We start from the raw sequence: 27,601 nt of genomic DNA on the forward strand, positions 1-27,601 counted from the left end.
AGTTAAACAAGATTTTTTAAGAAGAATTATTATTTTTTGTTTCTGTTAAAAACAAAGCCTTAAAGACTCAAAAGACTATCGAAAATAGATCAAGTCGACAAGAAGTCCTTGATTTACGAATAAGCATTCCTCATTTAAGCTCTTGTAAAGATCTCAAATACATTGACAAATAAATACAAATCTGAGAGAAACAAAAATATGCAAATGTGTTTGGGAATGACATTAATTTTTCAATGAAATTTGTATAGCCTTACTTCTTGTCATTTTATTTATGAAATACAAGTCGTGCGAGAAAAGTTTTTTATAAAAAGCGAAATGAATTCCATAATACTCATATCAAGATAAAAACAATAAAGCCTTTACAAAATATATACAAACATACATTTTACATAAAACGAATGCACCCTTTACACAGATGCATTATATCGTAGACGTAGAGGATAATGCTCTCTTCTTTATAGCAGGTGTAGTGTAGTAGATTGGTTTTGTACGTGCAATGTTTTGCGGATGTGCATCGACTTATGTTACATAAAAAAGTTTTAAAAATAAAAAACTAAAATAAGATTAATAAAGAGAGAAAGAGAAGAATATGAACAGTATTTTTTTTTAGTAATATAAAAAATAGTTGTAACAGTAGGAGAAGCAGCAGCAACAGCAGCAGCTGAGCTAAGAGAGGTTTAGTAAACTCAGTGTCGTTCTCGTTGGTGTCATTTACATAAACCAGTGAATAACTAGAACGTATAAGTTATTATATGCATAGAGTTGAAAGTAATCATTCTTGCATTTTGTAAAATTATCAAAAAGGTTAGAGATATAATATTTATCTGTGTGAAGGTAGGAACAAGTTATTATTTGTTAGTTTTAAACTGAAATAAATTCGAGCTCCAAAAAGTTTACTGCCTAGAGAGTAATGATTTTGTACAATACAGCACATATGGTACCTACGTGTAACTACGATGATAGTTTGGGATTTGAAGGGGAAGAAGATTTGGCATTCTGTAATGAAAATGTTTGGTTTGCTTTTTAAGTATAAAGGTACATACTTTAAAAAGGTGAACAAAGAACAAATTTTGAGTTATACTGAAAACGAGTAGAAAGAATTGTTGTTTTATCTATATGAATTACTATGGATTTTATTTAAATAACTTTAAATACTGCTTGTTTTAACGGAATGAATCGAAAATTATCTCGTATCCAAATTTATTTTTTTTTTGGAAATTATTTGTATTATTTTGTTTGTTTTCAAGTTCTCAATTCAGAAGTAGTAATTTAAAAAAAAATCAATATTTTTTCTCAACAAAAAAGAAACTAAAAATAATATGTACACTCGGGCGTATGCGTATTTTTTTTTACTTTTCACTTGTGCACCTTTGGATTTGCGAAAATGTCATATCAATTTATTTATTTTTTTTTTTTTTCAAAAAATTATTTATAAAAAATTAGTTTTTTTTTTAACGACTCTAATGGATTTGAATTTTTTTCTAAAAATGCATATTTATAAAAAAAAAAAAAATTGCATACCTACTTGTTTTGGAGTTCAATTTGATTGAAGATGTTGGTTTGTTCCTTTGAAGAAAGAATTTTATGTTTTTTAAAATTTTTTTTTACCTACTCCTACCATATTGGTCTTAAAAAGTTTAGCAACTTGAAAGTTTTATTTGTGAAAACTAAGGTGTAATTATTGAAAATGGTGAAGGTGTTTTTTTTTTTTAATTTCTAAATTAATTTTAATTTACACATTATCTCCCAAATGTACGTCACAAGTACATAAGTAATGAACCGTTGATTTTCTGCAAAACAAGAAGATATACATAGATATTTCATTTTATGAGAAATTGCCACTTACAGTACCTTCCCATATCATTTTTTGCTTCATATTGCTGAATTTTTAAAGTTTTTGTCGAAATATCTTAAATCTTGTTTGGCTCATTTAATTACACTTATCATGTAGATACGGATTGACTTAAAAAAGTTAAAGAATTCATAAATTTTGCAAAAGGGAATATGCTCCAAAAGAAGTTTTCTATGGCATTCATAACCGGAAAATTTCCAGTCAGGTCCTTAAATTTTTGTATCGAGGAATAACGTGACATTCTCAACTTTATGGCAAACGCCCCATTTTGCATTAATATAGAAGCTCTGATCGTCTGGTTATTACGTAATGTTCTTAGTTTTTTTTTTCGTAGAAGACCAGACGAGCATAGTTATTCACAGTATGTTTCCAATATCCAATTTTGTTTAAGTCAATCCGTATCTACATGATAAGTGTAAGTAAATGAGACAAAAAAAATTAAAGATATTTCAACAAAAACTTAAATAATGCACCAACATGAAAAATTGTATTTTTTTTTTTTCTTGGGCCTAATAATATGGCAAGGTACTGTATTATACTTACGTCCTTCTTTAGAGTGGACAGTCCTCTTATTCGTTACTGAGTCCTCTCTAATTAAATTATAAACGAAGTCCTATTTTTACTTTATTCTCCTTCAAATAATTAATCAAATTAATGCGCTATGAAAAATTTGATATTAATTCTATGATTTTTCTCAGATTATTATAGGTGCATTTATCTTATATGTAGGTACCTAACCTACTTGTTGCATTTACTTTTTTATTCAAACCTTAAACTTTATCATAAAACCAATGTGGTTCCTTAGTTTCGAAAAACACCTCTGTCGCATTTTTAGAAAACAAAAGATTTAAGTTACAAGTTAAATTTATTATATTGACAAATGTTCGTTTATTCAAAAAAAAAAACTTCAAACAAATAGAAAACTTTACAAACTCACATTACTCATAGCCTTAATGTATGTGTTTTATTATGTATCTATGTTTATAAAGTGTGCTTGAGCATCTTCCTGTCGAAAGAACAATAAAAAAAGTAAAAGAATTCAATTCAATATTTAATAGATTTACCGACCCATTCATTTTATTTTTTCTCCTGGTTACTGGGGGTCTATATAGCAAAACAAAACCACCTGAGGTAAAAGGCGAAGGATATACGACATACGAAACCGAAAAAGTTTTTCAAGTGGAAAATAATCCACATGGCCACCAAATAATCCTGTTAAATAGATATATACAAAAACACACATACCTACACATACACATATCCTTACAACGGCTGATTTTTTTTTATATATTTCAAAGAAGAAGGGAGAAAGGGAAAAATTCATTTGAAGTATCTATCACGCAATAACTCCCATACAAAATTTCTGTTTTTTCTTTTTTAAAGAAGGGTTAGCAAAACAAAGTCTTTTGCAACAGCTTGCCCCCACTTTTAATCCCCACGTTAAATTCAGCCAGAAATAAAAAAACAAAAAAACATGTCCCCACCAGTGTTTTCATCTTTTAATTTGTTGCTGCAGCTTAGATAGTCAAAATACACCACAAACATACCGCACAAGGAAACGCCTCAAGCCTCTATGGGATATCCTCGCGAAGACCACAAACTTTGTTTTACTGCAGTGTAGCCAAATGCACGTCCACATGTTTTGTTCCTTGTCTCAATCACCATAGCTTTGAGGTTCCCGTGGAAGCTTTTATATTTTGTTTCACAGATTGCACGTTAGAGCGAATGTTTTTCTTTAAAGTACAAAACAAAGAGAACTTTTAAAGTTGGCCGTGTAGTTGAGAGTGGTACAGCACGTGACTTGTCTAGCCAAAATAAAAAAACATGCCTTGTCTAAAATTAGTTTAAGCCCAATTCATGTTGCAGTAGATACGACGAAGAATTAAATACTTTAAGAGTTATTCTTATCACTTCAATAAGGCTTAAGTGTTGTGTTTTTGGTGTAGGTATCTTTTTCAAGATGTATTTTATTTCTTCTGGTTTTCAAAACAATGGTTTTTCTTCATTTAAATTTAGCAATATCCTTACAACTATTATGAAGAATACATGCATGGACCGTTTCTATAGCATCATTCTACATCTTTTCAATTTCTAAAGGTTCGCAAAACCTAGATTACCTATCACATCCAGATAAACTTTAATAATAATTGCTAAGTGATAAAGGTAGAAGTTTATACCTACACATTTTAATACATAATATAACATCAGAAGTGACACGTTGCTTTGGCAATTTATATTATTATGAAAGTTTTCTTGAGAATTATTTGGACAACGGTTTTCTTTGTCTTAATATGAAATATTAACTTTGAAGAAAATCACTTGAACGGAAGATAGATACCTACTTGAATTTATAAGACACTTCTAGTAAATTATTGTGTGTACCCATATCAATCAAAATGTTTATAGGCAAAATGAGTTTCTGATTTACTCAAGCATAATGCGTCAAGGACTTTTTCCTAAGAAATATTAGGTCACGTATGGTTTTTCATGTTTTACGTGTTGGGCAAGTTTTTTTTTTTGTTTTTTTGTTTTGTAGAAATAAAAAGGGTGTTAGAAGAATTTTTTTTGTTGAAAAAGGTCAATAAATAGATACCGAGCCTAAGTGTATCCTCTCTTAACTTTTCAATCGTTTTTGAGATGATTTTTAAGAAACTTGTGTAGTGTATACAGTAGAGTGGAGCGTTTTTGGACTTTTCTTTCAAATCACTGCGTGCATGGATTATGCGTTGTGGTTTTCTAAACATATCCTGATACCTACTTTTTTTCATTCGACAATTGAAAAATAAAATTCGGGAAGCCTCTGAAGAATGCTCGTTTTTTACGTTAATCGATCGCCGTGTCGCCATGTCACATTGTCTCCTTGTCGCCATGTTGCCAGTATACTTCTGCAAAGACTTACGTGTTGGTTAGATATTAAAAGATTCTAATTGAAAGTCAGGAGGGATTCAGGGCAAGCTACTCGACAACAGACAATATATTAATGCTTTTAAATATTGGGAGATCTTATTTTGTAAGTGGAAAAAACCTCCATACTTTTTACTTGCGATATAGGTACTATATATCAAGTTATGCATTCGTACAAAAAAAAAAAGTTGAGATAACATTTTTCCATGACATTACGATGGTAGACAATGCCAAAAAAGTGGGTCCCGGAAGTCCGTCTGTCTGTCTGTCTGTCTGTCTGTCTGTCAGTCTGTCAGTCTGTCAGTCTGTCAGTCTGTCAGTCTGTCAGTCTGTCAGTCTGTCAGTCTGTCAGTCTGTCAGTCTGTCAGTCTGTCAGTCTGTCAGTCTGTCAGTCTGTCAGTCTGTCAGTCTGTCAGTCTGTCAGTCTGTCAGTCTGTCAGTCTGTCAGTCTGTCAGTCTGTCAGTCTGTCAGTCTGTCAGTCTGTCAGTCTGTCAGTCTGTCAGTCTGTCAGTCTGTCAGTCTGTCAGTCTGTCAGTCTGTCAGTCTGTCAGTCTGTCAGTCTGTCAGTCTGTCAGTCTGTCAGTCTGTCAGTCTGTCAGTCTGTCAGTCTGTCAGTCTGTCAGTCTGTCAGTCTGTCAGTCTGTCAGTCTGTCAGTCTGTCAGTCTGTCAGTCTGTCAGTCTGTCAGTCTGTCAGTCTGTCAGTCTGTCAGTCTGTCAGTCTGTCAGTCTGTCTGTCTGTCTGTATAAGGAGCTACAGCCTAAACGGATGGACCGATTAATGTCAAACTTGGTATGTAGCGTTATTTGGCGACTCTCCAGAGGGGTTTTTGGAATTAATTTTTTTGGACAAAAAATAACGGTACTTGTCATATACCGATTTTAGTAAAATTGAAATATCTCAAAAACGGCTCCAACGATTTTGTTTAAAAAATTCAAATGTTAGTTTTAAGCTAAGGTCTATCTTCCAATGAAAAAAAATTTTTGAAAATCATTATTAACGGTACCTGCCATAGAACCGTTTTTTTCAAATCCGTTTATCTCCGAAACCGCTTATTCGATTTCAACGAAACTTTTTGTGAAGAAGCACTTATATAATTTAAATATAAACCAAAAATAAAATTTTGAAAAAAATAATTTTTGGATTTTTAAAAAAAATTTGAAAATTTTTTTTTGAAAAATCAAATTTTCGAAAACGGGACATTGAATTTTTTTGAAATTTTGTTTTTAGATGTTGATTAGTGATTTCTACAAAATGGCACACCAATTTTATTTTTAAACTTTTTATCCAAAAAATCATTTATAAAAAATTTGTTTTTTAAAAAACGGCTCTAACGATTTTGAAAATTTTTTTTCTAAAAATGCATGTTAATATATCAATCAAAACTGCATACTTGTTTTGGAGGGCAATTCAATTTCAGATTTTATTTTATTTTTTTTTTAAACGAATTTTATTTTTTTTTCCAAATTTAATATAAAAAGTCTTAAAAATTTAAGCAACTTTAACTCTAAGAGCAAGTACGTGCGACCCCAGTCGTGCAATTTATTTTTATTAATTTTCGATCTACCTGTGATTAGAGTTGAACACTCCACCGTTGAAATTTTTCCGTTTTCATTTTCAAATTTTACTCGGCTCTAGTTTGTTCAAAGAAAAAAATCATATTAGAACAGTTTTAGTTATCAAAAAATTATTTTTTCCTTAATTTAAACAATTAATTTGATATTAGACAGTTTTCAAGATAAATAATTATTTTAAAGAACGTGATTCAAAAATATACATAGGTATTGACAAAAAACGAAGAAAATATTATAGCTCAGTGAATCTGCAAGCCTTTTTTGATTGTCATCAATAATGTTTTTTCCTTAGGTACATATTATATTGTTCATTATCTGATTGTCATTTAAATTTCATTTCTTAAAATATAATTAATTGTCCCATTTTATATTAATGTGTATTTAATGTATATAAGTTTGCACATGTATTCGTATACAGTACATTATATCCATTTAAAAATCTCGCTAAATGCTTAATTGCTTACACTATAATTTTTTTTCTTTATTTATCATTTCTTTTTTTTTTTCAGATATGAAGGACTCTGCCAACTCTGCCAACTCTCCCTGTGATATCTGATAGCGACTATACAACAGCGAACAAAACTTTTATTCAAGTAAGTCTCTTGCTCAATTTTATACCTTAGTCATAATAACAAGGCACAAAGATAATGAGAAAAATTTATGCAAATCCCATTTAAATTGTTTTTAGTGCTTTCGGTAGTAGATACTTGAAAAAGGATGAGGTGGGTCCTTGTCGCAATGTTCCTGTCCTTCTTAATACAAAAGGATCCAAAAGCAATTATTTTCCTAACAAAAAGCTTTAATTTTGCGTGTCACTATTTTATAGTACTTTTTCGTTAAGAGCTCTATCTCTTCTTTTTTTTTTTGTGTGTTTTTAATTTTTTTTTTTTTTTGAAGTGTGTAATCTGCTCTGAATATTCCCGTTACGTGTAGTAGAGATATATATTGTACACCGGAAGGATTCCCCCAAACACACTCATGTGCAAAAGCACAAAGATTTATAGCTATATAATATAACTACTCACCTTTGTATTTGTATTATGCCCACACTATCATCGAATTTTGTTCGAATATCCAAACAAGGCACAGCATTACAATTTATTTCGATTAACAATTTAGCGAATATTTTAATTAATTGTTTTGTTTAGCATGTATACTTAATTGAGAGTTTATTTACTGCTTCTGTATTTGAAACCACCAAAAATGTTGAAAGTATTTAAAAGTTCAACTTGAAATGAGTGTTTACTTTGGGATCTTAATATACTTACATCCATAATAAACTATGTATGTGTGTTGAAATTTTATTACTGTTTGGCGAAATGGAAAAGGATTAGTTAGCTCTTTAATTATGTGATGTTCATTTGTTCACCATCATTGGGATTTGATTCTAATGAAATTAATTTAATTGTTGAGTCTATTAGAAAAAGAGTTGTCAGAGAAATATTTGAGTGTAAATTATAGAATAAAAAAATAATATGTATGACCTGTTCTTTAACAGGTGCAAAGTTTTACTGTACGAAATCAATACAATTGCATTCTATTCCGGTAGAAAAAAAAATATATAGATCCAAGTTTTCTAGCTTGATCAACTGTCAACACATTGGGTTAAAAAAAAAAACAAAAATAACTACAAAATTAATTACGTATACGCCACAGTGCACGTGGACAACGTGCAAATGATATGAATTACAGTTTTGGCCTAGATGCCAATACACCCAAATCGAATTTAAATAACATTTAAAACCAATATGTAGTTGAACAAAATGTTCATCTTCTTGTCGTTAGTGTTGATAAATAAACCGAAAAAAAATCCTTTCAAATAAAAATTAATATCCAATAATATTTTGTCAAACTCGAAAATTCTGTTTATTTTTAAAATACATATTATAAAAACAAATAAATAAGCAAATACAAACCTAAAACAACACAACGTTGCCTCATAAGCAAAGCATCCTATCTAAAAATCTAGAGTTTTTGAGAAAAGCGATTTGTACATGTGTATATACATATGTATTTGTGTTCTTAAGAAACTATAATTTTCGTCTAAAGTTTATGCGAAGAGCTTAAAGTCGTAGAACAAAAATATCTTAAAAAAAAAAATAGAGAGACTTATGTCGTTTCGCATAGTTACTATTCAGCAATGCCTGAAAAAGTGTCGTTTTGCATTGAAATGAAACCGATAATTTTGTTTAGTAACATGAAGGGTACCTTATATACAAAACGACATTATGCTCTCACGCCTTCAGTTTAAGAAGTATTTTAATGACAGTTTGACCAAAAAATAGCTTATTGTTTTCAGATTGTTTCTGATTACTTAACTCAAAATCGCAAAATTTCGAGTTAGGACACTTTGCTTCTGAGGCGACGACAAAAAAAAACAAATAAACCAAGTGTTATTATCAACAAGCCCAAAAAGTACTTTTTAGGGATTTTTTGGCTATTGAATACACAATACTGTAAAAAAAACTTTTCACTCTAGTCGTTCACAACGGAATTTTCCCGGTGTCACTTCTACATACATATACATTATACATATATGTATAATTTATCAATAGTAAAATTTTACAATTACGGCTGTCTACTAAAAAAAGAGAAATTAAGTTCTACATACTTATCAAAGAGACCGGAAATAGCGGTTCAAAAAATATTTTTAAAGTTATTTTTATTTAAATATATGACGTTGCGTCAGTATACACAAATTTGTATTGAATCAAAATCTTTAGAGCGCTTTTGGAAAAAAGGTACATATTTCCACTATGGTTATATGGACGGAACCGTTAATTTTGGCTATACAAAAAATCTCAATTTTCACTCAAAGGAATCACCCAAAACCTCTAATTTACAAGTTTGAAGAAAGTCATATAGAGGAAGACAGACTAATTTTTTTGCATTAATAAAATTAATTAATAAAACTAACAATTATTGAGTTTAAGTTCTTTTTTTTTTGTCATCAATTATAGTTTCCAGTCAATGCTTCGGATGTGTTTATCGACCACTTTGAATATCAATTTGTAAAAAAAGTCACAAAAAAAGTAACAATTTTTTTTTCCAAATTTCGTAGCTTTTACACAAATAAGCTTATTTAAAAAAAAAAACACTGAACTTTCAACATTATAACTGCCAATTAAAAACTTTTGGTTCCATTTATTAAAAGTATTTCGATAAAGCAATTTTTAAAAATTATGTATGTTTTATTATAAGCTTCAAAAGAAAAAAAAATAAAGTTTGTACAGCTTTTGTGGGATCTTTGTTGGTTTGTAACAGAAATGTCACATGGGGCTACATATTATGTAAAACACACATAACGCAACAAATAATAGGTATGACCGCAATAAGATTTTTTTATTCGATTTTTTAATTATATGTAATTTAACATTCTTGTACATATATTTATATGTATTCTGTCCCCTAATGAAAAGTAACTCCTCAATAATAATTATAGTCTTTGTTGCAAAAAAAAACTTACATTACAGTCAATTTGAGCCCTTTGGCAAATTAACGGATAACAAAAGGATTATTTTCCATAAAAAAAAAAGAAAAAAATACCTTAAGAGGGTGTGACAACTGTGGATAATAATGAAAGAATATGAAACTAAAAGTAATAATGCAGTAAATTTTAAGTAGGGCTTATGCAATTTTCATTACATTTCTCGTGTTTAAGGGTTCTTGTTTTACAGGGAGTTTACTTACATATATCCCACAGTTGTATTGTTTCCATTTTTCTTCTTTTTTTTCCCTTTGAAAGTGAAAAATACTGAGCAAATTCAAAACGTTACACCATTAAACATAAATATATATAATTTGGTATTGAATTTTTTGGAATCTTTTCGTGATACAAAAAAGTAATAAACTATAAATTGTCTTTAGCAATTTCATTTGGAGTAATGTATTTCAAAAAGTTTTGGACCTACAGAGCGTTTTTAGGGATTGGGGTAACCACCTAGAAATAATTGGATCCTGACGCCCTCGTAACCCTAATTACAAAAATACTCATGACAGACGTTTTAACCGCGCCCAAACACCCGACAGACGAGTCCAAAAACGCGCATTTTTACGCGTTTTTAGGGATTAGGGTAACCACCTAAAAACAATTGGATCCTGTAGCCCTTGACTCCCTGATTGCAAAAATACCCATGACAGACGTTTTATCCGCGCCCAAACACCCGACAGACGAACCCAAAAATGCGATCTTTTACGCGAACGCAAGGGCTTGGGGTAACCACTTGAAATGAGTCTCATTCTGTTGGTCTTGACTCTCTGATTACAAAAATACCCATGACAGACGTTTTAGCTGCGCTCAAACACCCGACAGACGAACCCAAAAACGTGATTAAATTTAATTGAAGATTTTTGTGAACAAAAAAAAATTTTTCAAAAATTTTGCCAAAAGATTGTCTAGGTAATTAAAGGAAAACAACTATATGAGAGTGAAGGACAATCTTCCATCGTTTAGGCAAACACAAAAAAAATATTTTGAACACAACGGCAACACCTTCAATATTTGCATACACGTTTTTAAAAAGCCCAGGGCCGGTTTTAGGGGGGGGCAGCCTGGGCCGTCGCCCAGGGGCGCAAGAATTGAGGGGCGCCGCAGGCACCCCGAACTAACGAAGTCTTTCCAATCGATGTTTTATTTATTTTTACTTTCACAAGGCGTCCCAATTTTTTTCTATTTTACATTTTCAACGGCGCTCGTATTGTTTTTCCTAAACTTTTTGAAGAATGAAGGCGCTCCCCAATTTTGGGTTAGTTTGTTTGGCTTCCGGAAGGACAATGGTGTCCAAAATCTTCGTTCATCTTTGAAGAACAAGACGCCCCAATTTCTTTTGAAAGACTAAAGCAATCCTAATATTCCACCAACCAATATAATTTTTGCAAAGGCGCCCCTATAGGTATATAATTCACTAAATCATAGCTGGTAATTTCCAAAAAACCCTAAATCCCGAAAACCCAAAAACCCGAAACCCCAAAATCCCGAAAAACCAAAATCCCGAAAACCTAAAACCCAGTCAAAAATTGACAACTTCTCCATTATAAAAACTACGTTTGTGTGTGAGAATAAAAAAATAGGTCTGTTCGTTGTCCCCCCTTCCAGGGCACTCTAAGTCATGTCAATTAACTGTCAAAAAAATCAGAGTTTCTCGGGTTTTCATTTTACATCGAACACCTCAGAGCTTTAGTTTCTTCAGCGAACATCGAACAGAGAGGAAATAACTTTGGTTGAAAAAGGAGCTACAAAAAACGCTTGACAACGAATTCGGAGCGACCCAGAGTGCCCTAGAGCTCACAACGAACAAACCTAATACTTATAAAGGTGTCGTTTTCGATTGGCGTCCGGAATCATTCAGAAGCCTTCTGCAAGTTTTTTATTCTCCTAGTGAAAAAGCAAAAAATTATTTTATTTTTCACCAATACAGATATTAAATTTCTGAATTGGGTGGAAGCGATTCGAATTTTTGCATTGGATTTCAAAATGAGTGAATCATTGAGTGATTCCAATCGAAAACGACATTAATGTACTTAGTAGAAAAAGTTTTTGAAAAAATATTGTTCAAATAAAACCAACAGTACCTACTCTTTAAATGTGTTTAAACAAAAAAGTCAGAGATAAAGGTAAACTTGTCAATTAAGCCTAAATGACATAAAGATTTAATTTTTTTTAAGTTAACCTTATGCACTCTAATAAACTGCACATTGTTAATAAATGCATTAGAGAAGTAAGACATAATCTGCTATTGCTTTTTTTTCTTTTTTTCGTGATTTAAAAATTTTTTTTTTAAATGAATTTTTGAAGTTATACTTCTTATGGGAGGGTGGGTATGAAAATTTACTTTTTGACAAGAATGTCAAAGGGATTATGACGCGATCACCCTGGGTAGCAGGGCTGTCGTTTCACCTTTAGAGTAGGCAGTACTTTAGTATTTAAAAATGCAGTACGCCGCAGTACGGCAAACATAAAACACACAACACGTTGCAAGTTACATGTTTCATGTGGCAAGTTGCATGTGGCAAGTCGTATGTGGCAAGTTGCATGTGGCAAGTTGCATGTGGCAAGTTGTATGTGGCAAGTTGCGTGTGGCAAGTTGCATGTGGCAAGTTGCGTGTGGCAAGTTGCATGTGGCAAGTTACATGTGGCAAGTTGCATGTGGCAAGTTGCATGTGGTAATTTTCATGTGGCAAGTTGCCAGTTGCTCACATTTCAGCTCAGCTCACAGCTCAGCTCAAATTTGAGCTAGGTACCATAGCTTAGCTCATTTGAGCTGAGTTGAAAGTGAGCTGAGCTGAAAGTGAGCGCCCCAACTTCCAACGCCTATATCTCGGAATTTTGAAAAAAATGAAAAAAATTTTTTTGATGCCAAAAGGTAGCGGGGACTCTAACCTACATTTGGGTACAACTCTCATCCCTGTAGGTCCACGCGTTCTCAAACCGGGAGAACTTAAAAGTAAAAAAAAAAATAGGCACGATTCTGAAAAAATAGGCATGATGTGGCGGTTTAACATGGAAGGCGATTTTTTAAAAATCTGACAATGTGCAAAGCGTAGGCCCATGACACAAGCTATCATTTGGCATCACTCCCAAAAATTACTCTCAAGCGGTTAAGCTTCCAGGAGCGTTTAAAGATTCGGGGATTTTTCGAAAAAAAAATTTACTCCAACTTTCAAAACTGATTTTCTCGGAATTTTAAAAAAAGTCGAAAAACCGGATTGTACCGGAATTTTTTTTTATGATAAAAAAATAAATATTTTACTAAAAAAATAGAAATATATTTACTATCAAAAACACCAAGAGAAAAGATCACGAAAAATTATCTGTCTTATTTATAAAAATATCTATGTGTTAAAATAATTCCATTAATAACTAGAAACAAACAACTTAAGCTATGGTGTTTTATAAAAGTTTAAAATATCTTCATATTTCATTATACTTTCCAAATAAAAATCAATGTATCCTCTCAACTAACTTTAACTTTCCTGTACTTAGACTATAGTTTTCAGATCAATAACTTTCGACTTCTACATCGCATGACTTTCAAAAATATACCAAATTATTGGAAATTTGATGGTCTATAACTTTAACATTATTAAAATTTATGTAACTAATACCGGGAATGATAAAATCTTAAAAAAACCGAAAAAAAAATAAATTAAAACAACATAACCTTAAAACTATTGGCCGCTCAGAAGAATAATGTATTACAAAGAAAAAGATAATTAAATTTCAAAGAACTTTGGTCCAAAAATCATTTCTCTAGGATAAATAGTTTTGGATATATAGAGCGATTCGCGTTTTCCAAAATGGCGGATTTCGCCAGGGGGGTGGCGTCCCGAAAACCAGGACTTAAGCTTTTCTAGTGTCCCTCTTTCAGATTTGAAAAATTCAGCCGTCCTATATTTCGTTCCACAATATGCTTGTTTTTTTACTAACTTTCCTGTACTATTATTGTTCATAAATAAAAATGTAAAAAAACGAAGTGTGGATTAATTAATTTAATAATAGAAATTAAAAATATCAAATGAAATTCATTTATATATACTGAATGAGAAGTATAACTTCAGTCGCGTGTACATGTGTACACACACTCTTTTTTTTTTGAGAGGCGCCACTTGCAATTTTGCCCAGGGGCGCCGGTAGTGCTTAAACCGGCACTGAAAAAGCCAGAATCTCATTTCTATCTGTACAATATAAATCCACTAAACTTAATCAAGAGTTTTTGAAAGAATGGTCCTCAACTCAATATTTTGAAAAAAAAACCTTATTTAAAAATTTTAAATGACATTTTTTCAAACTTTTTCGTGGTGAAATATGAATATATTTAAAAAACAATTTTGGTCAAAAATTCATATTTTACCACGAAAAAGTTTGAAAAAATGTCATTTAAAATTTTTGTATTAGGTTTTTTTTTTCAAAATATTGAGTTGAGGACCATTCTTTCAAAAACTCTTGATTAAGTTTAGTGGATTTAAATTGTACAGATAGAAATGAGATTCTGGCTTTTTAAAAACGTGTATGCAAACCGCATACACTTACTTTCAACGCTCGTTCTCCTGTAAATTTTATTTTTAATTACCATTCTCAAGCTAGTGTGCTTCACGTTTCCAATTTGTTTCCGATTCTCTTTCTTATATTCATAAATAACATCTTATCTAAACCTTTTCAACAAAGTATTTAGATCCGTACTTAGCCATTCAACCTGAATGCGGAATCTTTTAAATGCTTTATACTTTAATCCAATTAATATATTACATAAAATCTCATCCTACCTTTGATTGGACATGCACCAAGATTATTCAGCTCAGTCAGTCATTTAATAAATATAAAAAAAAATTAAATATTTATGTTATGCAAGTAAATATTAATATTTTCAACAAAATTCCGTTACCCTTGTGCATGTACCAGCTGAAAAGTTTGTCGCACGAAATCAGGTTAGTGTTTACATTCCAAGCATACCCCCAGCCACCTCAAAGTTTTCGAACTTCATATACATACACTCATAAAAAGGATTCCATCACAAAATCATCCTTTGATGCATCATCAAACTGATCCTTATCCTTAAGTATGCGAGCGTCCCAGAGTGTCTGCAGATTGACGCGCACTTTCTTCCTTGGGTTATACTGCATTGCAAAATGTGTATTAAATTTATACATACACAATGTATATATTTATAGAAGGGTGATTTAAATTCCGTAAGGCAGGAAATTTTGTTACTCAAAAGTATGCACACAAAAAAAAACAAAGATAAACAGGCACAGCCATACCCACCCGCTTCCCTTTATTGTCGGGTATGGTTGTTTTGTGGAAGAAAAAGAGGATGAGTAAAATGTTCACTGTTTTACTGAATAAGGACCATTTCTGTTGTTGTTTTGTTGGTTCTCAAAGCAAATTCCTTTTACAAATGACGGCATCGTAGAACACGAACTAGTTTCGAATATTTCTTAAAATCAACCCAACCCTCTTCGCCATGCCTTGTTTTTGTTTGATATTTACGCTGCCTTTTCCCCATCAACTGCACTAAAAAGTACACAGAATTCTTTTGGGAAAGACTCCATTGATGGTGGATAATATTGATTTTTTTTTATCTTCTTCGAAACCTTCAACCCTCATTTTGATAACCCTCTGTTTCCGATTATAAAATGGATATATGCAGTCTCTCTTGCTTGTCATCATCGCATACTGGTATCTCGCACTATTTCGGGTAAATTTTTGTGGAACGAAATTTAATTTCGTCAAAAAAGCTTACGCCTTATGTGATGGGTTCCTCCTGAACCACTTTTCATCAACCCCCACAAGAAGTGCCGCGATAACGACATTCATGAATTCAAGCATTAATGGAATTTGTTGAGCAGAAGAGTTCATTAAACGCTTGCTCTTTTATAGCACTTTGTTATAAAGGAATCAGGATATTTGTATGCAATTTAAAATTAACATCGTTGTGAAGGCGGTTGAATGGATATAATATCTTTACGAAACGTGAATTTAAACTTAATAAGCTGAATGTCAAATTGTCGCTGTTTTAAAGAGGGTAGGGAACTAAAATTGGAAAAACCAAGCAATTACTAGGAAATTTAGTACAGTCCACAGTAACTTGGGTAACAACTTTAACAACTTTGCGATCGCGATCTAAATGATGTGGAATTAAACAAAAATTGCAGTAAAATAGATAGAAAATTGTTCACCTTTGTTCATAGCTATAAAAAAGGTATTTGGTTTCTGTTTTTATAAAAGGCAGACTGTGATAAAAAAAAAATTAGGGCGATCAAGTGAAAATTTGAGCATATATGAAATAAAACTATTTTCAAAAATTCTGTAACTAAACAAACGTTCCAAGCAACATCATAAGGCTAACTAATGAACTGGCCTTAAACTTTGATAGCGGTAGACTATTTCACGGAGAAAAAAGGGCACCTTAAAATAAAATACACCTAAAATCCCACCCTCCTAAAACAAAACGAATCCCGCTTAAAATAAGTGGAATTCGCTTTTATTCTAGAGTGAACTTCATTTTATTTTAATGTGAATTTTCATCTTAAAAAAAAACCGACCAAAAATAAAAATTTTAAAAATTTAAAATAGGCCGACTTCAGCTTTAGTTGCAGTTTATCATGCTTGTTTCCAACACAGTGAGACAGGCTGGTGGTAAAGCACTCGCCTATTGACCCAACAGTTGTAGGTGGCTTCTATTTTTTAATAATTAAAATGTTTCCAAATAAAAAAAAAAATTGATTTTTTTTTTAATTTGCGCAGTCAAGAAATTAAGAAAATTTTTCCGCTTATTTTAAGATGGCCAAAAACAATGAAGAATTCCGCTTAATGTAATGTGGAATCCGCTTGCTTTTTGGTGTTCTTATTTCTTTGTTTTGGAATTAACTTGCAGTTTAGATTCTTATTCGAGGATGAATACATTTATTAAACGTGTCTTTTTTTTGCAAAAACAATTTTGAGAAAATAGAAAAACTTGTAAAAATTATACATGTCTGCTTTTTTGGGCTAGAATTGTTGTACGTGTTAAACAATCTGTCGACCGAAGGAATTTATCAATGATACTTTTTGGTAAGAGCCTAAATTCTATTCAAACTGAATATGTAACTGTATAAACATTTCGTGAATAAATGAATGAAAATATCCTTAGCACCTTTAATAATGGGAAAACTTAGGAATAATTTGTGACAAAGTTACATAACACTATTCAATAAACATACATTTAATATGCGAGGTATTCGTATATCGAGCCAAAGTCTAGGCTCTAGGTTATTCAGAAAACATTTCAGTCTGTTTGCTTCATGCGTCATATGCCCCTCGTGTCTATAATCTACATAAATCCAAACATAATTGCTTCGTAATCTGGAAAATAGTTATTCAAAATACACACATGCGGCTGCTGTCGAAAGGTTTATTAGAAGAAACACAGATGTCATAAGCAGAGAGAGAACACACTATTAGAATGTAAATTTTGGGGAACGAAATGAACACAATTGTATGTATGTTTGAAAAGGGTGTTCCAAAATTTTACAGTTTGACATAACTGAATTATTTTGAATTTGGAAATTATGCCTGTACATCCACTTAATTTGTAAACTGAAAACTCAAAAAAAAGCCATACTAAAATAGGTGTTTAAAATTAGCTAAGTGACAAGATAAAAGTATTAAACTGTTGTTGAAAAAGGCTAAATTTTAGTTTCTGGTTTGCTGGAAAAAACGTTTACATCCTGTTTAGAACTCGTAATAACGACTTTGCAAAACTTTGTATAGCTTTTTGTTTTTGTGCGGTTTATGTGCATACTCGTACATGTATCATATTCCCCATTTATACCCACACATTAAATCATTTTACAGTGCGTAGCACATTACTTGTGTTCTTTGGTTTTTGTAGTATATTTTTGAGACAGTTAAACCTAATATGTGCTTGTGCTCCCACATTTATTTGCACACGTCGTCGGTAAGGTTTATGAGTAGTGTTTCATCTCAGTTTCTTTTAAACATCATCATATTATTTAAGCTCCTACATCAAAGAAAATTCAAAATAAGAGGTTGAAATTCTTAGAAAACGTTATTAAAATTTGTTTAAGTTTGTCAATTAAATATAATATGTTACATCGTGATGCATTAATTCTCTTTATGAAATATGGTATGGTTAAACATTGTTTTGTCGTTGGTTTTCAAAAATAGTCAAACGGTTTTTCAGATTTTCCATATGTAATATTAAGATTAGTGTTGTTTGGTAAAAACAAAACTTTTTGGTACTTTTTTATGATATTTCGCATTGGAAACTATTACCAGCACAAAAAGATTGTGTAAATATAATGATTCAATATTTGATCAAATCATTACATTCAAGTCTTTTATAAAGGTTTAAATCACAAATCTGTTATTATTTCATAGGTAGTCTGAAAAAGGTGATCAAACTTTAAAAAATTGACAGAGGATGATATAGAAAGAAATAATCATTTGGAATACCTGTCCTGTAAAAAATATCATTCCTAGAGTTTCTTTAAACTTTTAAACATAGAAAATATAGAAAAAACAGATGCACATTTGACAATTAATTACATTTGAATACTGACTGTTTTAAACCTGGGATTATATGAATGAAGTTGGAAAATTTGGCATTTTTTAAAAATCAAAATGATATTAATTTAAATATTTTTTCTCATTTACTGATAAAATTTTTGACATGCATCTTGGGAAATAGTTTAAAATTTCATTTTTTGGTGTTATATCTAATTTTGAACATACTGTGCTTGTTTTTGGTATTTTTAATCCCAATCTTATTTAAGTATCACTGAAATATATGTATATGTAAATTCTTATCAAGAAAATAAACAAAAAATGTAAAAAAAAATCACGTCCCTTACTTTGTAGCTAAATAAAAAAATAATCTCATTTCATTCATTGAATTTTCCGCCAAAATAAGCCTTAAGTTCGCGGACAAAATCTAAAATTATTAAAAAACAATAGGTTTGGCTGACCTCCAAATTTGTAACTTTTCAAATACTTTTCAATTCCACAAACTCGGTTTTTATAGCCTCAACAGTTTTTTGTTATTCTAAATTCTTCTAAGATAAGATTGAAGTTATGTAGTTCCTCTCAGTCATTGTTTATTATTGTTTATTTCAACTTAAAGTTTCAGAAGTGAACTTCCAGTTTGATCAGGCCAGGGGAGACATTTAAAAAAATATTAATTTTTTCATTTTTTTCTTTTGTCAGTAATTGATGCTTTCAAAATCCAAAAAAATTTCGAAAATCCAAATTTTTTTTGCAGAAATTTAAAGTTACCTAGACTGAGATGTAAAGCGAAAACCTAAATTTTGTAGCTTTAGGTCTATAAAAAGAAGTTCAATTTAGTTCTTCATAAGGCCTATATTTATTGTTCAAATATTTGTTGGGTTATAGTAACATTTCTTGTAGCCTGTTTCCACCAAGCCAACTCAAGTAGCACACTGGTGTATAAATTGGTGTAAATTCATTAATTTTGGTGTAAAATTGAGAAATTTGAATAAAATAGTGTATTTATCAAAAAAGATGGTATACAAATTATACCATCATCTTTTCTGTGCAAAATTGCAACATTTCTTTTAAGATTCCGTGCAAAAAATACGCCGATATTCAATTGTTTTTATAATAAACGATTATTGGTGCATAAAATTAATCGATTCTCAAATGAACCGAAACGGTATATTTTGTACACTCTCTTTGGTTTAGGAAGTACACCCTATGGACAAAAAATTCACCAGACTGCATAAGTGGGAGACGTCATATTTTTCCATGGCCGCCATTTAAATAATGAAGACAGCGTTTAATTATTTTACTATAATAGTACTATATCGGCCTAATTATCCCGCATTCTTACTTTTTTTCTATTCGTTTATATTATAATAAGAGAACGCTTCTAAAAAAATGTAAAAACAACAAAAAAATTATTATTTTTGAAAAACTGATTTTTAAAATCTAACAAAAAAATCATTAATTCATTGAAATTTTTGAGGCGCTCGATTTTTAGACGGGGTAGTATCTAAAATCAGTAGATGGAATTTGTTTCGTTCTTAAATTCGGCACTCAAATTTATATTTAATCATTAGTTAATTGTATTGCCATAAAGAATAATTTATTTTCATTTATTTCATAAGAAATAGTGTACATTTTAATTCATCAAACTATTTAAGGTTAAAAAATAAACTTTGGTTCAAATTATAAATCAGAATAATTTAAATGGTGTATTTTATCCATAGATTTATTGTGTATTTTTCAATTTCAAAGGAATAATTTTTCACCAAAAACCAGTTCATTTTTTATACCACTAGCTCTATTTATATACCGAAATCGGTTTAATTTTTTAACCAGCGGAGTTTATTATATACGAGAAAATGGTATATTTTTTATATTTAAAATGCATATCACGAAAGTGCAAAAAATACTCCAAATATTTTGGTGTATTGTAGACTTTTGTGCTACTTAAGAAATGAGATAATTTTCTATACAAATTTAAAAATTTTTATATGAAATTATTTCCACCTTATTTGCAATAAATGATCTAGATATGAAATAAACATCTACAAACTTACCCAATATTCTTGCTAAAGGTCAATAGGTCATATCAGCCTCTACATTACATTTTTAACCGAAATGAGGCGAAAAATTTTGTTTAGAAATTACCTTGTTTTCTCTGTTAAAAACAGATTTGAAATAACTTCCAAAATCAGAAACAATAATTTAAAAAAAAAAATTATAAAACGAATATTTTTTCTCAAACAAAAACATAAACCTAAAAAATATGTACACTCAGGCGTATGCGTACTTTTTTCTTACTAATTTTAAAAAACATTTAAACCTGCTCTTAAAATAATTATGAATTATGTAGCCATACATAAAATTTGCAAAAATTCCAAAATTGAGTTGCTAAACAGTTTTCGAAAAAACATTTTCGAAGAAGATGTAACGACGAACTGCCAAATAAGCAACCACCCACACTACGTCTTTTTTCACTAGTAACTTCAAAGAAGAAATCTCATTTATAATTTAAATCCCTCATTTCGAAAATCAGAAATCTTCATTTTGATTTTTACAATTTTGACTTCAAGAAGAATTTAATTTACAGTTTTGCTTTTAAGTACCTTCGAGAAATCTATGTATTTGGAGTACTTTTATATTTCTTCTTTTGTTTGCGTCTCAAGTATTTATATTATGGTTTAATACATTGTCCGCAATTACCTGATTGATGTTAAAATAATCTAAACTTTTAACCATATGAGTTGAGTAATCTTATGCTTGCCTCTTCCACTGTTTCTAAAATTGAAAACTTATTTATTTACAATACAAAACCGTAGCACTACTAATCTTTGTGGTTTTTAAGCAATCTTATCAATATTTTCATAAACTTTTTTAGTTTTGTATGCAAGCTCTTCAAAATTCATTAAAAACTTGAAACCAAAAACTTATATATAAGAAGAATTTGAGAAAACCAAGAAATTAAAAAAAAAAAAAACAACATCGTTTAAAAACTAAAAAAAAAAAAATAAATAAAGTTTCAGTAATGAATTTACAATAATAATAACTTAAAGTGCTTGTAAAGTAAGTTCTTAAGCTCTCTTACAACATTTTCTTAGAAATTTTCTTCTTGACCCAGTTTGGAGTTAAAAATGCAATTAATCTCAAGTATTATTGAATAAGCGTTCAATTAATTCAACAGAGATAATTCCAGATAGAGTATACAACTTTTTCCCACTTCTTCTTCTTCTTGCCATTGTATAATGTTTGTACTAATACCAACAACAATCTATACAAGAATCATGTTCGTTCAGCAACATTCTGAACTAAACATACCAATAATATTGAATGCAATTGCATTTAACTCGAAATGCATTTTCCAAGTAAAATGTTAGAAAGTAGATTAAAAAAAATAGAAAAAAAAAATAGAAGAAATCGAAGTGAAATAACACCATCGTTGTCGTTCTCGTTGGCTGCACTCTGTTATCAACTCAACTGCCAGAGATCCTTAAACTTTTTCCATTAGAGAACAAACTATTATCTGCTGCATCAGATTCGGTATCCTTCTTCTCCCGACAACAAAATGCAAACAGATTTTTTGAATGTCTTTCACATCGGAAAATGGAACAACAATGTCTGACTTGGCATAGAGTTAGAGTACAAAACAGCCCTGAAGACATGTCCTTTCTGTTGGTTTTGTGCTATGCAAGAAATCAATATGCAGATATGTACAATAGAAGATATAAAAAAAAGGATGAGCAAAAAAAAAAATAACAGAAATGTCAAGGGTTTGTCAAAGTTTTTATTTTTTTCTGTATTTTTGCTTTCTATTTTTACTGTGGTATTCTCTAGCCTGAAGCTCTTATTCAGGGACGCATTGCCTTCGAAATACTATTTTATGCAGTCAAAATGTGTCGTTGTTTTCCTATAGTGCCATTATCTATTTTTACGTACACAATCAAAAGATAGAGTTTATTTTTTTCTATTGTATCTGTTGTCAGAAGTATAAATAATTCCTGTAGAGTTTGTGCATTATTGAAAGGATTTAAAAAGTTAGTGTAAACATTTGTATGAAAGATCCTTAAATTTAACTTTGGGTATTGTTACTATAGGGCAAGTTTAGGGTGATAGAGAATACAAAAAAAACTTTTCGATTGATTTCTCTATAAAACTGATGATGCCAAAAAAATGTGTGAAATATAGTCAGCTTGACCAAAATCATGGGCTCTTAAATAAGCAGTTTTTCAGAATGTACTTTCCAACAGCCAAACCTAATTTAGAAGAAGTATACCCGATTTTACATTCGAAGAGGAAAGGAAAAGCGATTGCTCCAGACGAAATACCCTCTGAGTTCTGGAAAAACATGGCAGGTATTGATTCATTGGCTTTTTGGGACCAATTACAGATTTTACTGTCTTTTCGAAAAAAAAACCCTTTAACCAAAAATTTTTTTATGAAAACTCTTTATTCATACTTTCTATCCCAAATTCAATATTTTTTTACAAAATTTCATTAGGGTGGCCCATCATTTTTGTTTTCACTCAAAAAACATCACTTTAACCATGATATTCTTATAGTAACTTAAGATTTTTGTTTCTTATCTCAAAAGTAACATAATTGCTGAATTTCAATAGGGTACCACCTTTATTACTCTAGTATTACAAACTTTCCATTACCAATTTTCATTGGTGTAAGCAAACTTTTTGCCAATTTTCATGACTGTAACAATTTTTTTTTTATTTGTTGATTTTATGTATACTATTTAACCTGTACTATTCATATTGATTGTCAAGTTGTCATGTTGACTATCAACTGTGGTAACTGTGTTTGTCATTTCAAATTCCAAAATTGACTACCGAAACTGACTACCTATCAAGTTAAAATTTTCGAATTGTCGAAAAAAATATTACGTTTACTATGAAAATTGTGAATTTAATCCAGTGCCAGTTTGCAATGTTGAATGTTATGGTAATTTTGCTAAAGTATTTTTTGTCAGTGTAGTCTTGAGTAGCTTATATTTTCGTAACCACATCAGTTTCAAAATAAATAATTAATTTTGCTCTGAAATTCTTCAAGCAAGTGTTCTTCCTTTCTTGTCTGCAACACAAAAAGTCAAATATCCTTTTTCATCAGATATATTAAAAACTTTAACCAAAAAAATTTAAATCCACAACAAATCATTCTCATTATAAATATGGTTAAACTTCAACGCGTTTTCAACAAATAAGAAGTTTTTTTTCTTATAGAATATAAACGGGTTTGAAATAATTTTGCTCCTTGTCATGAGTTAAAAGTTGAAAACCCAAAAAAAAAAAAAAAAAAATTCGTATTGTACTCTCTCTCTCTCTCAAAATTTCAAACAAACTAACTCTCGCTAACAGGATAACCACATTCATTCGAGGAGAAATTCTTATGTGAAACTTTTTGTGCACTTTTACACTCTCGATTTTCCAAAGATATATTCATTCCTATACGGTTGCTTGCTTATCCTAATCCTTTCTACCGCAACAATATTCTTCTTTTCAGAGGTCGTATGTCACGAAACTTTTTGCTACTCCTGTTTCATTATTTCTGACTTATAGCAATTCACAAAAGTTTGGTGAATTTTATGCTCGAGGAATACATATGCGACTGTGTATAGTTTCTAGAAGAGGCCTTTAATAATAAGTTGAAAGCTACTGTTGCATGAAGAAGGCAGTCAAGAAACTTTTCTAATTACAACACGGATGTCCTTAAGTCTTTTACTATATATCATACATTTTAAGGGTGGTATGTTGATATTATTGAAAAGTTTATATTAAAAGACTTAATATGTAAATAGGTAAACATGAAAATTATAAGAGAGTTCCTTAATAACCTTGAGAAAATGTGCGAGACTTTCATTAAACTGTATAAATATAATATAATCAGAAAAAAAAAAACGTTGCCAAAACTTTTTATTTTTTTTACCTGTTCATACGATTTTATGTTAAAAATAAGTGATTTGAATATTTAAGTCTTTTGGGAAATATTATTTAGTTATCAAGATAATGATCGAAGTTTTATAATTGTAGGCGTGTTAAACCCATACTAATCTAAGCTTAGATAAAGTAGTTTTGAATGATATCATTTTATCTAAACTTAAGGGCAAATTTAATTTTGTTGCCACTTCGCTATGATTCTTGCACAATTATCTTCTTAATCGAGTGCAGCGAATAAAAGCAAAGGTACCTCAGGGCTCAATTTTGGGGCCGCTTTTGTTTTTACTATCTATTAATGAGTCTACAAATGTCATACAAAATTGTGTTTATTTATATGCTCATAATTTGTTTTGATATTTCAATAAATGCTAAAGATTCTTTCTCTTTCGAAAGTGTAGGTATAAATTACAATGTAACAACTGTTTATTAAAGTGTTAAACTGGCACATAAGTTCATGGCATCCCTCTTAAAATTATTTTTGATTAATCATTTCTATATAAATATGCAATAAAGATTTATTATGTGCAAATGTACATCAAACAAATTTGTTACATTCAACAACATTAAAACCTTTTCAACAAACAAAATTAATACATGCTAAAATTTGATTGAAATTTAAGAAACTCATATACAAATTATGCAAAAGTCAACGAAAAGTATATCCTATCGCATTTATATACCTAAAACGTAGAGCAATCCCTCTGCCTTAAAGTTTTTAGCTTTTTAAATAAACATTTGAACTTTTCCGACAAAGCGCCATCTGGAAAAAAAGAAAAGAGTATAATACAAAATTGCACAAAAAACAAAAAATCAACGACACATCACAAAAGGGAACAAAATTACCACCCATCGCTAGAGGCCGTTGTATATGTTGTATATACCACAGCGGCTGTGTGAGCCACACAGTCACTTAGGTAATTCAATTTCTGTTTCCATAGTTTGTGTATTTTTTTTTGTTTATGTTTTTTTTTTGTTCGGATTTTCCACGCTCCAATTCGCTCTGTCTGTAAAGAAGGATAGATGTATTTTTTTTAGAATAAAAACTATACACTTTGTTGCATAAAGCATATATACAAATCCATGCTTAACCTAAAGCCCTAGGCTAGCGATAAAATCAATAAACTTAACTACAATTCACAAAAAAGTGTGTGATAGTTTTGTATATTTTTGAAATGGAAATTAGTGTGTCTATCGCATCAACCAAAAAATTATGATTTAAAACAAACAGTTAAATAAAATATAAATTAACGATTAAAAACAAAACAAAACATAGTGTTAAATGAAATGAAAGTAGAAAATCCAACTAAAATACTATATTATAAATCTTGATTTATTTTATTTAAAATTTGAAAATATGGAAAATGCAATGTAATACAAAATAATTCATGCAAACCTATAAACTTTGTCAAATAAAATCCTTTTTGGCTATTTTTAAATAACTATATTTTTTTGAGAGACACAACGCACATCCGCACTCCATATGACTATATTCTGATCGAATCAAAAAATTTGTTCGGAAAGGATTAAAGCATAGAATAATTTTAAATAGAAATGATACCAATCGATAGTTCTTCAAACGCTACAATTTTTTTTTCGACAATCAGACATTTTTTGCATTAGAAGAACAAAATTTCGCAGCATTGTGAATTACCTAACAATTTTAAAACAATTCGAAAAAAAAACGATTAAAAAAATGAGCATTTCAGAGCAAATAATAAATAAACACATTTTCTTGAACTGTTGTATGTTTCTTTTTGATCAAAAGAGTTTATTATTTGCTCTGAAAACCCGGTTTTGTCTTTGGAAACTTTAAATTTGTTTTTGCAAACTGCAATAACAGGACAAGTTTTTAAAATAACAAACTAGTGCTAACCATACACATTTTTTTCGGAGCAAATTTGGGATGTAGAAGTTATCAAATTCTGGTAGCCTTTAGGTTGGCTTATAAGATATTTCGTTTGAACCATTACTTTTAGGATACCCTATACTGTATAGTACAGAATTTGAGCAAAAAATCTGATTCTAAAAAATAAAATTTTTTTTTTATATATAGCTCAGCATTTTAAAATTCTCCTTGATTGTGCATAAAGCACAACATAATTCCATAATTCCAAAATAAAATTAAAATTAAAATTAAAACTATAAAATCTATTTTCTTATTTCATTCGAAAATAAAATGCACGACTGGGTCGCACGAACTTGCTGTTAGAGTTAAAGTTGCTTAAATTTTTAAGACTTTTTATATAGAAATTTGGAAAAAAAAAAAATAAAATTCGTTTAAAAAAAAAATAATATAAAATCTGAAATTAAATTGCCCTCCAAAACAAGAATGCAGTTTTGATTGATATATTAACATGCATTTTTAGAAAAAAAATTTTCAAAATCTTTAGAGTCGTTTTTTAAAAAACTAATTTTTTATAAATAATTTTTTGGAAAAAAGTTTTAAAATAAAATTGGTATGCCATTTTGTAGAAATCACTAATCAACATCTAAAAACAAAATTTCAAAAAAATTCAATGTCCCGTTTTCGAAAATTTGATTTTTTAAAAATCCAAAAATTATTTTTTTGGAAATTTTATTTTTGGTTTATATTAAAGTAATACAAATGCTTCTTCACAAAAAGTTTGGTTGAAATCGAATAAGCAGTTTCAGAGATAATCGGATTTGAAAAAAAAAAAAAAAACGGTTCTATGGCAGGTACCGTTAATAATGATTTTCAAAAAAAAATTTTTTCATCGAAAGATAGACCTTAGTTTAAAACTAACACTTGAATTTTTTAAACAAAATCGTTACAGCCGTTTTTGAGATATTTCAGTTTTACTAAAATCGGTATATGACAAGTACCGTTATTTTTGGTCCAAAAAAATGAATTCCAAAAACCCCTCTGGAGAGTCGCCAAATAACGCTACATACCAAGTTTGACATTAATCGGTCTATCCGTTTAGGCTGTAGCTCCTTATACAGACAGACAGACAGACTGACAGGCAGACAGACAGACAGACGGACTTCCGGGACCCACTTTTTTAGCATTCTCTACCATCGTAATGTCATGGAAAAATGTTATCTCAACTTTTTTTTTTTGTACGAATGCATAACTTGATATATAGTACCTATATCGCAAGTAAAAAACGCTCATTCACCGTGAACAATTTCACAGGAGTTGCATTTTATTCACAGATTGTTTTGGTACCAGTTGCATATTCATGTTTTCATTAAAAGGATTATTAATTTTTTTTAGAGTTGTTGTTTCGGGTCTCATTCCCTTCAGCATGATAAAATACTTTTAAATAATGTGTCATATAGCCAGATTGCATGAACCTTTAATTTTCTT

The 27,601-nt window shown here is 30.2% G+C and overlaps 1 protein-coding gene across 3 annotated transcripts in view; it reads left to right on the plus strand.

The window, feature by feature from the left end:
- The window catches only part of LOC129916918 (protein tincar), a 114,434-nt gene that overhangs the window by 38,191 nt on the left and 48,642 nt on the right, over positions 1-27,601 (plus strand). Inside the window, exons 1-2 of one of the 3 annotated variants that reach the window (XM_055997130.1) lie at positions 690-834; positions 6,840-6,923. The gene's annotated coding sequence lies outside the window, so the exon portion shown is untranslated. Of the gene's footprint in view, positions 1-689; positions 835-6,428; positions 6,623-6,839; positions 6,924-27,601 lie in introns of those variants that run through there. The other 2 variants (XM_055997127.1, XM_055997129.1) reach the window with 2 other exon arrangements.

Source organism: Episyrphus balteatus, chromosome 3 (assembly GCF_945859705.1).
Source record: "Episyrphus balteatus chromosome 3, idEpiBalt1.1, whole genome shotgun sequence".
NCBI lineage: Eukaryota > Metazoa > Arthropoda > Insecta > Diptera > Syrphidae > Episyrphus > Episyrphus balteatus.